Raw genomic sequence first — 15,091 nt, forward strand, 5'->3', positions numbered from 1 at the left:
GAGTTCCTTTGGTAACAGGTGGCTGTCCTATACACGTCGTAGCGCAGAGGCCACATAAGGCAGGACCACACTGCACACAAAGGCAACACGTGAACAGGAATGCCACAACAGCCCCGATGATCATCAGAATTTTCCAACCCCAAGTCGACATTAGGCCCCAAAACCACCCAAGTAGCGTCCAATCCCCTACGTCCACGTGTATGGACTCAGAGATCTTATGCAACTTCGAAATGGCTTGATAGACAGTCGGAGCGTTATCTGGAATGAAAATACAGCAGCTCGAATGGATCACCTTACATACTCCACCTCGATCTGCTAAGACAACGTCTAAAACCATACGGTTTTGTAACGTCATAAGCCTATCCGCCTGAAGTTCCGCTGTAATGTTACCAAGGGCACTGGCAGTGATATTAGCTGTTGATTCCACCACTCGGGTCAACTGTCTCAGGTTCCTACTATTGACCATAGGTCCCCAAAACGGAAAGAAACCCTTGAAAAAGTCTCCTGCCTCTTGACCGGCAGTGTCCTCTTCGCTAATCACGCCCCTCACAATTCGAGTCTTGTGGTAATCGGAGGCGACTGTAAAAGTCGGTGGCAACAAATTTGCAATGTAACATGTGCCCGCAAAGTAAGAGGGCAACCAAGTATACGCACGATCATGACAAACAAAGTACGTACCCTTGGCAGTCAGAAACACAGGGGAAGAGAGCATCGGCAAGACATACGTCTCGGAGCAAGCACTCTCTCCAAGATGTGCTCTCGGGCTTCGGCCACGACCTTTTAGACAGAAATTTCCAAGGTGGGGTACGATCCATATTGGAGACGAGCTTTTAAGCTGTCTTTCACCCACGAGCGCACTATACTCAGCCTCACTCAGATCCCTATAGGCTCGCACCTCTTCCTCTGGGATGAGTGACGGCTCATAGATATCCCTATCTAAATCAGCGATCGCTATAGCCAAAGGCTTGTGGTACGGACCGGGACCAAAGTGCGGAGGACGTGGCCCCCGATTGGGGTAGGAATCTAGTGCACTTCGAAACATTGTTTGGAATGCTCGAGCTGAACCCTGGGAACTATAAGGAAGGACCAAGTACGGAATTCCCTTATCAGTGGTATGTGGCATCAACCCACACACCCAACAATTGGTAGTGTTAACCACCAACTGATGTTGATGAAGGAGCTGAATGAAGGAATTGTTCATAAATTCCGCATGTCTAACCTGCTCGTGTTGGGGTAAGATGTGGAAGGAATGAGGAGAAACAGTGGAGGTAGTTTTAGGTTCGGGAGAAGGGGTAGGTGAGGCAGAAGGCAAGAACGTCAATATCAGATAATACACCCCACCCACCAATAGCGAGGAAACAGTTAGGAACAGAAGGAACACCTGAAACATGAAGCATTTGGTACGAGTAATTTGCTGCAACTTGAATCTTTGCGCCTGAGCTTCTTCCAAATCCACCAGCTTAGAGAACGGCATCCTCTAAAACCGTCCGCAACGTCTCTTGACGCACTTCGTTCTGTGTAGCAGTAGTCAATCCCCAGGAGTTCCCAGGAACCGACGGCCTTCGACCTAGTGTCAAGGCCTACTAACCAGAAGGAAGTACACGCGCGGCCTTACGGTTCACCCGGATGTAAGGTATTTATTTACAAATATATACAAAATCTCCTAGCTGTGGAAGCAAAACACATATGTGGAAACAAACTCACAATATTTACAAAAACCAAAATCATACGAGTGTGTTCAGACTGAATGGTGTCAATGGGGTAATGTGGATGTCAAAAGGGGGAAAGCAAAAGCTTTTTTATTAGTCCTTGGGATTGGATCGCAGAAAGTATCGGCTTCTCCCGGGACGTGTCTGTTCATCAAACAACTGATCCGATGGTGGGACAGAGTTCTGCTGATCAGTCAATTGTTCAGATCTTGAGTTTTCGGATGGTAAGGGTTCAACAATGTCGTTCTGCTGCACTGAGGGTTCTCCAACAGGCTGAGCGTCGCTGAAAGGGACAAAGGTCTGTGCAGTTTCCGTTTCCGATGAAGCAATGCCTTTCCTCACCCACGAGTCTGCTGATAAAGGTATAGACACCTTTTTGGTGTGGGTGGCATGCACCCAATGCTTACGTCCTTCCAAACGAACAGCAGTCCTCGTGGCGAGTAACACTTGGTAGGGTCCAGTAAAACGAGGTTCAAGATTTCGTTTTCTTCCGAAATTGCGGGTTACCACCCAGTCTCCGGGCTGGAGCTAGTGGCCTGGACCCTCCGTCTGCGTCGGCAGTGCTTCAAAGACCTGTTGGTGAATTAACCTCAGTTTAGCAGTCAGATCATGAAGATAATCGATCAACATTGGGTACTCAAGATCAGAAAACACACTCGGTCTAGGGACCCCCCAAACATTTGCAGGACGGCCGAACACTATTTCGTAGGGACTGAGCCCTACTCGGGAGTGTACAGTCGCCCTAGTTGACAGAAGAGCTAGAGGCAAAGCGTCAGGCCACGAAAGACCAGTCGTAGCCTGAATCTTTGCCAACTTCAATTTGAGCGTGCCATTGTACCCTTCAACCAAACCCGCTGATTGAGGATGATTGGCGCTATGGAATTTTTGAGTAATTCCAAGGCCCTTACACACACTCTTCATCACGCTCCCCACAAACTCACTTCCGTTATCAGACCATACAATCCGTGGCATTCCATACCGAGGAAAGTATTCCTTCAGTAGGATTTTCGCAGTGGACAAAGCAGTGTTATCTTTGAGAGGGTAGACTTCAATCCATCGGGAGAATGCGCAAACCACAACTAAAACGTACTTCAGGTTATTGCATCGCTCCATATGGATGAAGTCTAGCTGAATTACTTCAAAGGGACATGAAGGGGGAGCAAAATGGCCAGGAGGTGTAGGGGTTCCTTTTCCAGGGTTGTACATCATACATATCATACAATTCTTAACCAATCTCTCAGCACATTTAGTAATACCGTCATTCTTCCATACAGGGGATAACAACTTGCAGATACCTTTCGCACTGATATGTGCCAAGCCGTGTGCCATCGTCACAACAGCTAGTACATACGCATCTGGCAACATCCATCTCTTATGCTCCGACAAATCAATCCAACAACCATTCGCATCCAACTTTCCCGTACTCTCTTTCCACTTCGTCTTTTCAATCTCGGTGGCCTCGTTCTGTATCGCTCTCACACTCTCAATAGTGTCCTCACACATACCAGTTTCTGCAGGCCACCTTACCGAACTCGTCACATACATTCTCGTGCTAAGGTTCCGGGCAGTCTCCTTAGCAGTCTCATCCGCAAACGCATTCCCACGACCAACATCATCTATCACCTTTCGGTGCGCACTACATTTAACAATCGCCACCTGCTCAGGCAAAGTAAGTGCATCCAAAAGATCATTCACAAGCTGTCCATGCTGAATCTTAGTGCCATGCGACGTCATAAAACCTCTCTCTCGCCACAATCGTCCAAAACTGTGTGCGACGCCAAAAGCATATTGGCTGTCGGTAAACACATTCACCCGTTTCCCTTTTGCCAACACACACGCTCTAGTCAAAGCAATCAGTTCTGCCGCCTGGGCAGAATTCTGATTCAATCTCGCAGCTTCCACAACCGTACTCAATGTCACTACAGCATACGCAGTCGTTACATCACCATTCCATTCGGCAACTTAAAACACGACCCATCCACATACAAAGTCCCATCGGGATTTTCCAAAGGAGTATTTTTCAGGTCCACACGACCCTTTGTTTCCTCCTCAGTTCGTAAGTAACAGTCATGAGGTGCTACTTCATCTGACTCCATACTGATTGGCAACAAAGTCGCCGGGTTCAGGACATTACAGCGTTTTATTTGAATGTGACTTGCCAAAAGCGTCAACTCATAACCAGACAACCTTGCACTCGTCAAGTGCTGAGTTTTCGTACGATTCAAGAGAGTATCAACTGCATGCGGAACCATCACCGTAAGCATATTATCCATGACCAATCCTGCAGATTGTCGAATGGACACCGCAGCCGCCGCTGTTGCCCTCAGACAACTCGGCAATGCTCTTGCCACTGGGTCCAAGGTCGAGGAAAAATATGCACATGGACGCTGCTTACCGCCGAATTGTTGCGTCAAAACACTCAACGCACAACCTTCCCTCTCGTGAACGTATAGTGTAAACAGCTTACTGTAGTCAGGGGTACCTAACACAGGAGCCGAACACAACGCGTCACGCAGTTCAGAAAAACTTTTCTGACATTCTTCCGTCCATGGCAAAGGAGTTGGAACATCCTTGCATGTAAGAGCCACCAATGGTTTCGCTAGCAATGAAAAATTTGGAATCCATTGCCTGCAGTATGACGTGATACCTAAAAAGGCATGCACATCTCTCTGAGGTGTTGGCACAGTCATTCGGGCAATCGCTGCAATTCTCTCTGGGGTCAACCTTCTTCCCTCCTTTGACAATAAGTGACCTACATAGGTTACTTCTTGACAACAATATTGTAATTTAGAAGGTGACACCTTGTGATGTAAGTCACAGAGATGTTGCAACAACGACACCGTAGCAATTCTGCAAATGTCCTGAGTGTCTGCAGCCACCAATAAGTCATCGACATATTGTATTAAGGCCGCACCGGCCGGCAACACAAACGCATCAAGTTGACTCTTCAAGGCTTGACTGTATATTGATGGACTTTCACAGTAGCCCTGAGGAGCACGTTTAAACCTGAAGCTGCGGCCACCAAGAGAGAAACCGAAAAGGTCTCTACTCTCCTCAGCAATCAGAATGCTGAAAAACGCATTTTTCAGATCGATCACTGAGAACCAAGATGCAGAGGCTGGAATCAGAGTTAGTAGAGCTGTGATGTCAGGCACCACAGGGAACTGAGGAATCACAATTTTATTCACCTCCCGTAAATCGATAACAAAACGATAGACAGGGGGTTTTGATGGATCAGTGCGCTTCAAAATGGGCAGTACAGGGCTATTGCACACGTTTCCCCGAGTCTCCTCAATAACGTCTTTCTCAATCAAATCGTAGATGATTGCTAACAGCGCTCGCTCACCATCAAGGGAGATACGATACTGGGGAATACGTGGCAAATGCACATTGGATTTCAAGTGAACAACATATGGGGAGATATCAAGCAGGCCCACGTCGTTGGGACCTGTCGCCCATAGAGATGCAGGAAGAGAACTCAATTCCGGTGGGAGCTTGTCGATGGACAAATACATAGGAGAGATGACTTTCTCACCCTATGTAAGCTTAACTCCCGCAGGAGAACAATACAAAGTCGCATACAGACGTTTCAGCAAATCCAGGCCCAAAAGATTCTCACCACAACTAGTAGTCAAAATCAAAGGAGCTTTCAGCTCACGAGGCCCAATTGTAAGGGGCAAAGGGCACGAAACCGGATTGCTAACAGGGGCGCCAGAGAATCCAACGGAAACATTTGTTAAGCCAGACAAAGGTGCGCCAGGGAGTTTCGAATGCATGATGGAACTTTTCGCTGCACCAGTGTCCAACAGAAAAGGCTCAACGACGCCCGAGGTGGCAACTGCGACGTAAGGCCCTCTCTGATCGACCGGAACTGATACTACTCCCTCTCTTTGTCCATGGCTGTCCTAGTAATTACCATCGTCGATATTATGATCAACGTAATAATCGTCTACATTGTACTGAGCAGATCTGCTTTGTGATGATCCACGTTGATCAAAACAGTTGTTAGAATCGGAAGAATTATTGGAACGATCAGTCTGAACACCACGGCCTCTACCACGTGATGCTTGTTGGGGGCCGCTACGACCTCCTCTAGATGAATTACCGCTGTTTCGATCGCGCAAGACCGGACAATCGAATTTCAGATGACCCTCGTTCCTACAATAGGCACACTGATTGTACCCCAATGAAGATCTGTCAAAAGAGGAGTCATTTCGAGATTGCGATCTATTCGACTGAGACTGCGATCTATTCCGCTGTTGCGAATCGTTCTGATTCGAACGTGGAGGATACGCTTGCTGCAACAGCACTTTCGTTTTGAGCTCTTTCGTCTTTTTATCAGCACGTTCATTCTCTTCTTTCTCTCTGTTCTCATAATACTGTGCTGTAGCCAATATTTGAGCAGAAGTAGAAACAGCCCACGCACTTTCTGAATTACGCAATTTGTTGCTCAAGTCAGGCAGCAAATTTGAGACAAACTTATCCACAAACAATCGCTGACCTCCCTCGGTACCCATATCTTGACCACTATGATCAATGAATGCCTCTTCAAATCTCGTAAAGAAGTCAGAGACACTCTCGTCCTTCTTTTGCTTGCAAGCGGACAGTTTGTCCCAATTCACCTTCATGGCTGGCATAAGCGTTTTCATAAGAGTGATAATTCTCTGAGGCAAAGCTGTAATTAGCTGTTCAGGTTTAGCCCCACCAACTTGCAAGGCATCCGCCGCTATAAGAGCAGCCCAATCACCACCTAATTCTGCCACATGGTTTTCTTGACGGATCTTTGCCCATACCGGTTGCGGTACAACATTACCAAACAGCATATCGATATCGGCAAGATTCATTATCGTAGCATCCACAAGCTGCGATAATTCTTTATAGTTCCCTGCAGGATTTTTGCGAGGGTCAGGCAAAGATTGTTTTACCTGCAAAACTTCCGATCGTTTCCACGGAAGATGTATCCATACTCTCTGAAAGTGTGGCAGAACAATAGGAACAGCCTGTGCATCACCAGGCATCCACACTGGTGGAACTTCGCGCATGGGATACTGACCAGGCGTTGCTGACGATCCCTCAATTTCTTCTACGAACAATGCTCGAGGCATTATAGAGGGACGAAAAGACAGCAACTGCTCGACAGCACGTCGAACATTGCTACCCACTACCATTCTGCTCGAGAACTGAAGCTGGAGGTCAGTCAGAGCAGACATCGTTTCTTCAGATGCATCAACTGATATTTGGTCTCGCAAAACCTTGCACATTTCCTCAAACACGAACCTTTGAGTCGGTATATTGAACTGAGAGAACGTGTCAAGCACCACACGTGGTGGATTCCTAAAGGGATATTTCATCCAAGCCATCGCCATATCATATAGACAGTCACGTTCCCGACTACCGGGAAGCTGACTTCGTCTCTGAGGACCATCGGTACCAGCGGTCTCAAGAATCGGTCCAAGAGAATTGAAGAAGTTAGCAGCAACAGAAGGGACACGTCGTCCAGTAGACGGGGTAATAGAGTAACCTAATGGGGTAACAAGAGAAGTACCAGAAGCAGAGGGAACAGCAGGAGAAACCAGAACAGTAGAGGCAGCGGGAGCAGGAGTATGAGGAAGTACAAGCGGAGGAGCAGTAGGGACAGAAGTAGGTAGAGGAGCAGGAACAGCTGGAAGTACGGGAACAGGAGCAGGTTGGGGAACAGGGACAGGGGGAACCACAGGAGCAGTAGTACCCTGTACATACGGTGGTGGTGACTTCATGAGATAAGACATTAAAGGGTCCTCTGTACCTTCCTCCTTTTTATCTGTATCCGCCGGTAAAGCAGGATAGCACTTATCTACAGACATACGCTGCAATCTATCGAAAACTTCCTTTTCCTTTTCCTCCTTATCTCGCTGGAACTGCTCTGCGTTTCTTACCGTAGTCACAATCCCTTCTCTCTTATTACGTTTAATTTCTTTGATTTCTTTCTGTTTGGCTTCTTTACGCCACAACCGAAAGGAATCAAACATGGCCGGCCTTGATTTTTTCTGAAACAATTTGGCTTCAAGATTATCTAGAATCGGGGTCTCAAAACTACCATGAGGTGGCCAACTAAGGGCACCATCCTTTTTAGTATAGCGAACCCAACACTCATTGAATGTAATCGGACCTAACCCGTGCTTACTATACAATTCATAATTTGGAGTTCCAATCGGAGGTATCGGACGCGAGTCCTCCAATCGGGAATCCGCACCACAACGACCAAAACAACTGAACAAAGTACTACGGCTAGGCATCCTGCACGCTAACCGAGTTTCACAAACTTCAAGGGTTATAGGATTAACAATGTCCCTGCAAAGAGCAAAAACCCTCGGTTTTTGGCGACTGCAGACGTCAAATATCACAACAAAGAACCAAGTACTAAGAACCACAAATGCAATGGAACCATGCAACAACTAAGCACCCACAACTAAGGACTCTGGGAGCGACCCACAAATACTTAACTCAAAGATCGATGGCGTCACCAGGAAGGCCCGTCTATCGTCTCGCTGTACCAAGGTCTACGCCAGGCGCCAAAACAGGTCTACAGTCAGGGCAGCAGTCCGTCGCAGCCGTCAGGAGGCGGGAATCTTCGCGGGAAAAGTCGTCGGGCCACTTGTTTTGACAACAGGATCGATGAAGCGGGGTGCACCTTCCCTCGGAGATTTCACACGAAGTTCCTCATGATCGTCGGGCTTGGACCGGTACCACTGATGCAGCCCCACGTTGGGCGCCAACTGAAGGACTGGGTTCTGCTAAGACCCAGCGGTGCCAGGGATAACACCTAAAACCTTCGTGGGTAACCTGTTCCGGCATACAAATGACAGAGACACGGGACACTTCCTTCGGCGTCAAAGATTCGAGGTTTAGTACTGCAGGGAACACAGAAGTCACAAGAAGTACAACATGTGTAAGTCGTGGAGTCTGATTCGAATTGCTACTGTGGGTCGCTCCTTTTATACAGTTCTTCCTCATAGGTTAACATGGTACACAAAGGTTTACAACTTGGTTCCCATCATAAAGACCATAAGGGGTTGCTTTCATGTATTCAAGGCCCGGAACATAAGTACGGAAACGTTTGGTGGTTCCCAACTGTAAAAACCCATCTTCCCACCATTAGTACATTCCAATCAGCAGCAAACAGATCGAAGAAGGAACAGAAACATGTGCAGAGGAAGACAGAAACAGTGGGGAGATCGGAAAGGGTGTAAAAGGGGTGGTATCGAGAAACACGAGCTGCAGGCATCAAAGGGACGTGCCTAATGAGATGCACAACTAAGACAATAGACCGGCACGGCAAGATGTGCCTCGAGCGGGGCCATCTGCCTGACAGTGTCATCCCCCTCATCATAAAGACACTTTCAAAGGAAACGTGTCTTCCGCAAAAAGTCTTGGGAATCCCAGGGTCGCAAAGCGGACAGCGTCCGTTCGCTGACTACTTGAGGGCAAGAGACAAAATGGATGCCGCATCTAAGATGGAACCCGTGGGCTCGGATGTAGAAACCCACGAAACAAACGAACGGTGTAGGCTAGCACAGCGAAAACGCGTACACCCACTTAACTCGTCATTTGCGGTTCATAGCTACCAGACTCGACTATATTCGTGCGAGTCGAAGACACCACTTACGATCGTCACGGAACCTCATAGCGATGTTAGCGACTGTTTTCAGTCGCTAACATCTTGGCACGCCCACTTTGAATGCCATTAGCGATAATTATCGCTGACATGCAAAGTGGGCCCCTAAATGCCCGCTATCGCCTACCAGCTGTCGCTAACTGGTGTTAGCGACAGCTTGGGAATAGGGCGATAAAATTATCGCCGCATTAGCGGGAAAAAGTCCCGCTAATGTGGCGATAATGCCCTTGGTAATATGCCCCACAGTGATTTCCGGTCTTTGTCACTGCACTGGTGCAATTTTAGCTGCCTAGTGCCAATGCAGGCACACTTGAACAAGGGTGCATGTGTTACATGAATGTTTTTTTTGTGCCGAAAATGGGCACCTTAATGCACAAAACCAATCCTGAGACGTATATTCCTCTATCTATGTTTACTGCACAATGCAGCACATAGAAAGAGGAAGTAACAAGAAGAAATAAAGATATTTTTCCTCATTACGACTCCCCTGGGAAGGCATATCTTTTAGTGCATTACCAGGTCTACCACTGTTGGTAAATCTGTGAATATGTAAAAAAACAATGGTAGTTGGAAGGTAGCACCCATGCAACGCCTATGGGCAGAGTAACACAACGCAGCAATTTGCTCTGCGCTACGTTACCCCAGATTTATGAAGCAACGCCGGGCCAGGCAAAGTGGCCTTATGGGGCTTCGCAAATCTCATTTTTTAATTGTGTCTTGCATGCACCCCTTGGCATGGGTCCAGTGCAATGCAACTGGCCTCATAAGTATGTTCCTTAGTCCCTCAACTAACACGCAAGGAGTTGTGAATTCAAATTGCTGCATGTCATCCACAGAACAAAACCAATATTTGATTTAAAACACTGAGGGGCATATTATCAAGGGGGTTTATCTCTGCTTTTTTGGCTTTAAAAGCCAAGAAAGCGGAGATAAAATTAACTCCCTATTACCTAGCTGTCGCTAACACCAGTTAGCGACAGCTAGTAGGAGATAGCGACCATCTTGGGCCCCGCTTTGCATGTCAGTGATAATTATCACTAATGACATGCAAAGTGGGTGTGCCAAGATGTTAGCGACTGGAAACAGTCGCTAACATCGCTATCTCCTATTACCAACTTTTGGAGATATTCGGGCTAAGCGCGAATATCTCCAAAAGCTAAAACTTGCCCTGAGCAGTTCTTAGCCATGTTATCCAATGGGAGGTGGATAACATGGCTAAGAGCATTAGCTCAGTAATGCATGAATATTGCTGACTTTTCAGCGATATTCATGCATTGCGGCCAATTTTTATCGCATTTGCGATAAACCTTGGTAATACCAAGGTTTATCTGCGATAAAAATCGCCGCAGCTCAGCTGTAAATTTTTGTCTCTAACTAAGCAATAGCGATAATTATCGCTATTGCTTGGTAATATGCCCCCGAGTTCCAGAGATTAGCCAGATACTAAGTCCTATGCGAAAAAATAAGAGAAATAACATCATGGTTGTAGATCCCAGAGGCTGTACACTGAACCCAACCATATGAGAACTAAGATACCTTTTACAATTCAGGAACGTCCATATGAACTATTCATTCTAATGTAAGTAATAGTTTCAAAGTTTCAAATGCTAATAGGCAGTTTTGTGTTTTGTATGGAGCATTCTAGTGAAATATTATTGTGCCTACTGCCTTGTACACCTTTGGGTCAGTTTCTCAGATGCTTCTAAAATTAATGACCACTATACATTATTTTGGTGTGACGTTGAGCACATGAAATCACAAGCAAATAAGAAGTTAATATTTATATTCTGTAATGAGATAGATGGACTTAACAGACAAAGGAATAGCTGCAAGAACGGTCAATGAGCTGGTTGGTGAAAAAATAATCTCCTAGGGTCAGATGTATCAAGCCATTTTCCATTCGCAAACAGGCCGATTTTTCGCAAACTGAAAAGGCCATTTCTAATGTATCAAAGGCTTGACATTAACAATTTAGGTAATTGCAATTTTTCTGATTACCTAAATTGTGAAGGAAAATAGGGAATTGCAATTTGCAATTACCTAATGCACATGCAGGAAGCCTTTCCTAAATGCGAACTGTGAATTTAGGAAACGCTAATTACATTCAACTTCCAGTTGATGGTAACCATGTGCATACTTTGAAAAATGTACAAAAATGCATTTTTAAAAGTGCCATGTAGGCACACATGCCCCCAGGGCATGTGTGTGCTTTACATGTGCCTTAGGCCCCCAGGCTCCCTTTGCTTTGTATTCACTAATTGCAATTACCAATTTGGTAATCGCAAATTGGCAAATGCAAAACCATTCATTGGCTCATAGGATTGAATGGAGTCACATTACCTAATCGTGATTCACTATTTCCCGAATCGCTATTAGGTAATGTGAAGTAATCGTAAAATATTTTGCGATTCCTACATGCATTGCATTTTGCGATTCCAAAATAGTGATTCAGTAAAAATCGCTATTTTAGAATCACAAACAGCCTGATTCATCATAGTGCCGTTTTGCGAGTTTGAAATAGCGAATCATAAGGAATCGCTATTTCAGACTCGCAAAACGGCATTCATGTAGGAATCGCAAAAACAAAAGCGATTCCTACATATTCCTTATTTGCGATTAGCAAATTGCTAATCGCAAATAAGGAATAACTCCCCATTCATTCCCATGGGCCAAAAGGCCCATAGGAATGAATGGGGAGTATTCCTTATATGCGATTAGCAATTTGCTAATCGTAAATAAGATTGCGATTTAAAGGGTGCCACGGGTGTCCAAAGGACACCCTGTAGCACCCCTTAACAGTAAATACGAACAGGTGTTGCGCACACACATGCCCAAAGGACATGTGTGTGTGTAACATGCAACTTAGAAAAATGCTTTTAAAAGCATTTTTCTAAGTTTTCGCTATTTACCACGAGGTTTGACCTTGCGGTAAATAGCGGGCCGAAAATTGCGAATTCGCAATTTTAAAATGGATGATGAATTGCATTTAAGGAATCTCAAATTGAGATTCCTTAAATGTAATTCATCGCAAAATAGCGAAATCGCTATTACCGATTTTTGCATTTGGGGTGATGAATCCCAAATGCAAAAATAGAGCTCGCAAAGGGCCAGATTCTCAGAATCTGGCCCTTTGCGAGCCCATTTCGGCTTCATGAATCAGGCTGTAAATGTATGCTTGATGCATGTGCCCCTTTGAAGTATTATTGAAGTGTATGCATAAGACATTTGGTGAGGGTTTTGGAAATAAATCTTCAACCCAAGCCTTGGTTTCCTAAGCAGCACAATAGGTGACATATACGCTAGAGCATGCCTGGTGACAGGCACGATACATTATTCACACTAAGGAAAGGGAAAAATAACCCGGGCATAACAGCCTTGCTTAGAACATTGTTAAAGACTAACTCTGAAAAGAAATAAGCATATTTTGTGCAAGTGGTACGTTTCAATCCTATTAGCGACTTGACAGAGACTAACTGCAACAGGCACAGTTAATTATTTATTTAAGGAACGGCGGTGTTCCAAATCATCACAAGAATTCACAATTATACGAATGTTCATTCGATGTATAATCAGACAAGATGTAGGAATCGACAATAGGAACGTAGTAGAACACAATCTGACAGGAAAATATTTTTCATAGGGTTGACCAACAGGTGCAACACATATTACATTCTAAAATTCGAAGGTCAATGCACAATGGGCCTCATTTATGAGGCCTTGCGTCAGTTTTGTGCTGCGGATGCGTCATTTTTTGTGACGCATCGGCAGCGTAAAACATGCGCCTTGTTGCGCCATATTTAAAAAGTGACGCATCTAGGTAGATGCGTGACTTTTTAACCCCCTGCGCCACATTATGCCTGCGTCAGGTATAATGTATGCAAAGAGGGCGTTCCCCCGCAAAAAGCCTCGTAATAGTGACGCAGTGAAATCTATGAGATTTCACTGCGTCACTTTTAGGATGCGGTTGCGTCAAAATCTTGCGCCTGCCTCACAGCAGGCGTAAGACTGACGCAAGCCCTTTCACATGGGGCTTTCCCCATGTGAAAGGACGCATTGCTGGAGTTGCGTCACTTTTGTGACACACTCCAGCAATGCGTCACTTTTGCCCTTACAGATGCGTCAGAAATACTGACGTATCTGTAAGTCCTTGCGACATGATGCGTCATACATTAAATATGACGCATCATTGGTGTCGCAAGGAGTGCGCAGTGAAAAGTGACGCATCGCTGTTTTCACGCAGCGATGCGTTACTTTTCATAAATGAGGCCCAATGCTTTTTAATACCAATGTGAAATTTAGGTATGTTACAATGTCATAAGCTTCGCATGCAAAACTTCCTGGTAATTTACAAGACAGATTTTGAACGCAGAAGTACCATTTAACTGGCTGCACTTTTCAACTCCCACAGCCTTCTCTTTTCTCCTGCCATCCCCCTGTAATGACCTTACCCTCAGCTGGGAATTGCTAAATCTCCAACATTTCTCAGGAAAACAAAAATCGGGATTCTTTTATTCTCAACTGTCTCGCCCCACTTGACGTTGCACTCACGTCCCCAACACTTCTAAGCTATCAATACCCAACCCTCTGAATGATGTCACCTACACTACCCGACACGTTTAAGTGTATTAAAAAACTATGAATATTTATTTCACATGTGAATCGATGTCAAATCTACTCTACTGTGAAAAATCCTTACCTTCCCAGAAGTAGAAAACATGTGGGTAGTAAATCTCTTTCCATTAATTTACCTTTTATTTTCGAATTAAGTGATTTACTTTTATTTTTTGGCTCTGGACACCAGGGTGCATATTTATCAAGGTTTTGTATCGCCCTTGCACCAGGCAACCTGCGTGGTTTGGAAAATCCGGAGTAGCACAAGGTAGTGCATGTCGCTGCTTTTTCGTAACTCTGCCCCATGGAGGCCTTTTATGGGTGGAGGGTGGGTGTTCCCTCGCATCCTCCCAATGAATCTGAAACTTTCCCAGATTTAACAATACTGGTAGACCTGGGAATGCATCAGAATGCTACACCCCCTAGGGGAGGCATAACGAGGAGAAATACCACTATTTCTCCGAGTTTTTTCCTCTTTCTAGGTGTGCTAGGCATCCCTTCCAACAACAATGCAATCCTTCCTTTTGTGCGCCAGTACAAGCAGAGAGCAGGGGTGCTCGGCATAATGTTACATTTTGCACATTCCTGGCATCTCCCTTTAACGCAGAGCAGCAAGGTGGCTTGCTGCATTGTATTGCGTTGCATTGCGTAAAATGTTGATAAATATGGATCCAGGAATCTGCTAATCTCCTCCTAGAGCATGCACTCAGGTCTGTAAACATGGTGAGTCATTGGCTGATCAGATCTAGCATGTCTGACATCTAGAGAAGGCCACAGTAGAGTGGGGCATACCTTGCACCAGAGGAATAAAAGTCAGATGTCATATTTGGACTGTATTTATAACACCCACATGTGTGATTTTAAAAATCAGTCTTTAGGACTGACATCCCATCCCTGAAAGATGGCAGGTCTAAATCTGCAGCACTCACTTGTCAGAATACACCTTGCTGAATTAATTAAACAACTACTTATAAATAAAATTAGTTAAGTCTGCCCCTACCCTCAGTGTTGGGTCGTTAAGAATGTGCGGGCTAATTCGGAGGTGGATGAGTGCGGATCGAGGTCGGTCTGGCCACACGGAGGTGGGGCCTACAGCTCCTGTCGGAGTGGCAGTGAG

This window comes from Lissotriton vulgaris, chromosome 9 (genome assembly GCF_964263255.1).
Source record: "Lissotriton vulgaris chromosome 9, aLisVul1.2, whole genome shotgun sequence".
Taxonomy (NCBI): Eukaryota; Metazoa; Chordata; class Amphibia; order Caudata; family Salamandridae; genus Lissotriton; species Lissotriton vulgaris.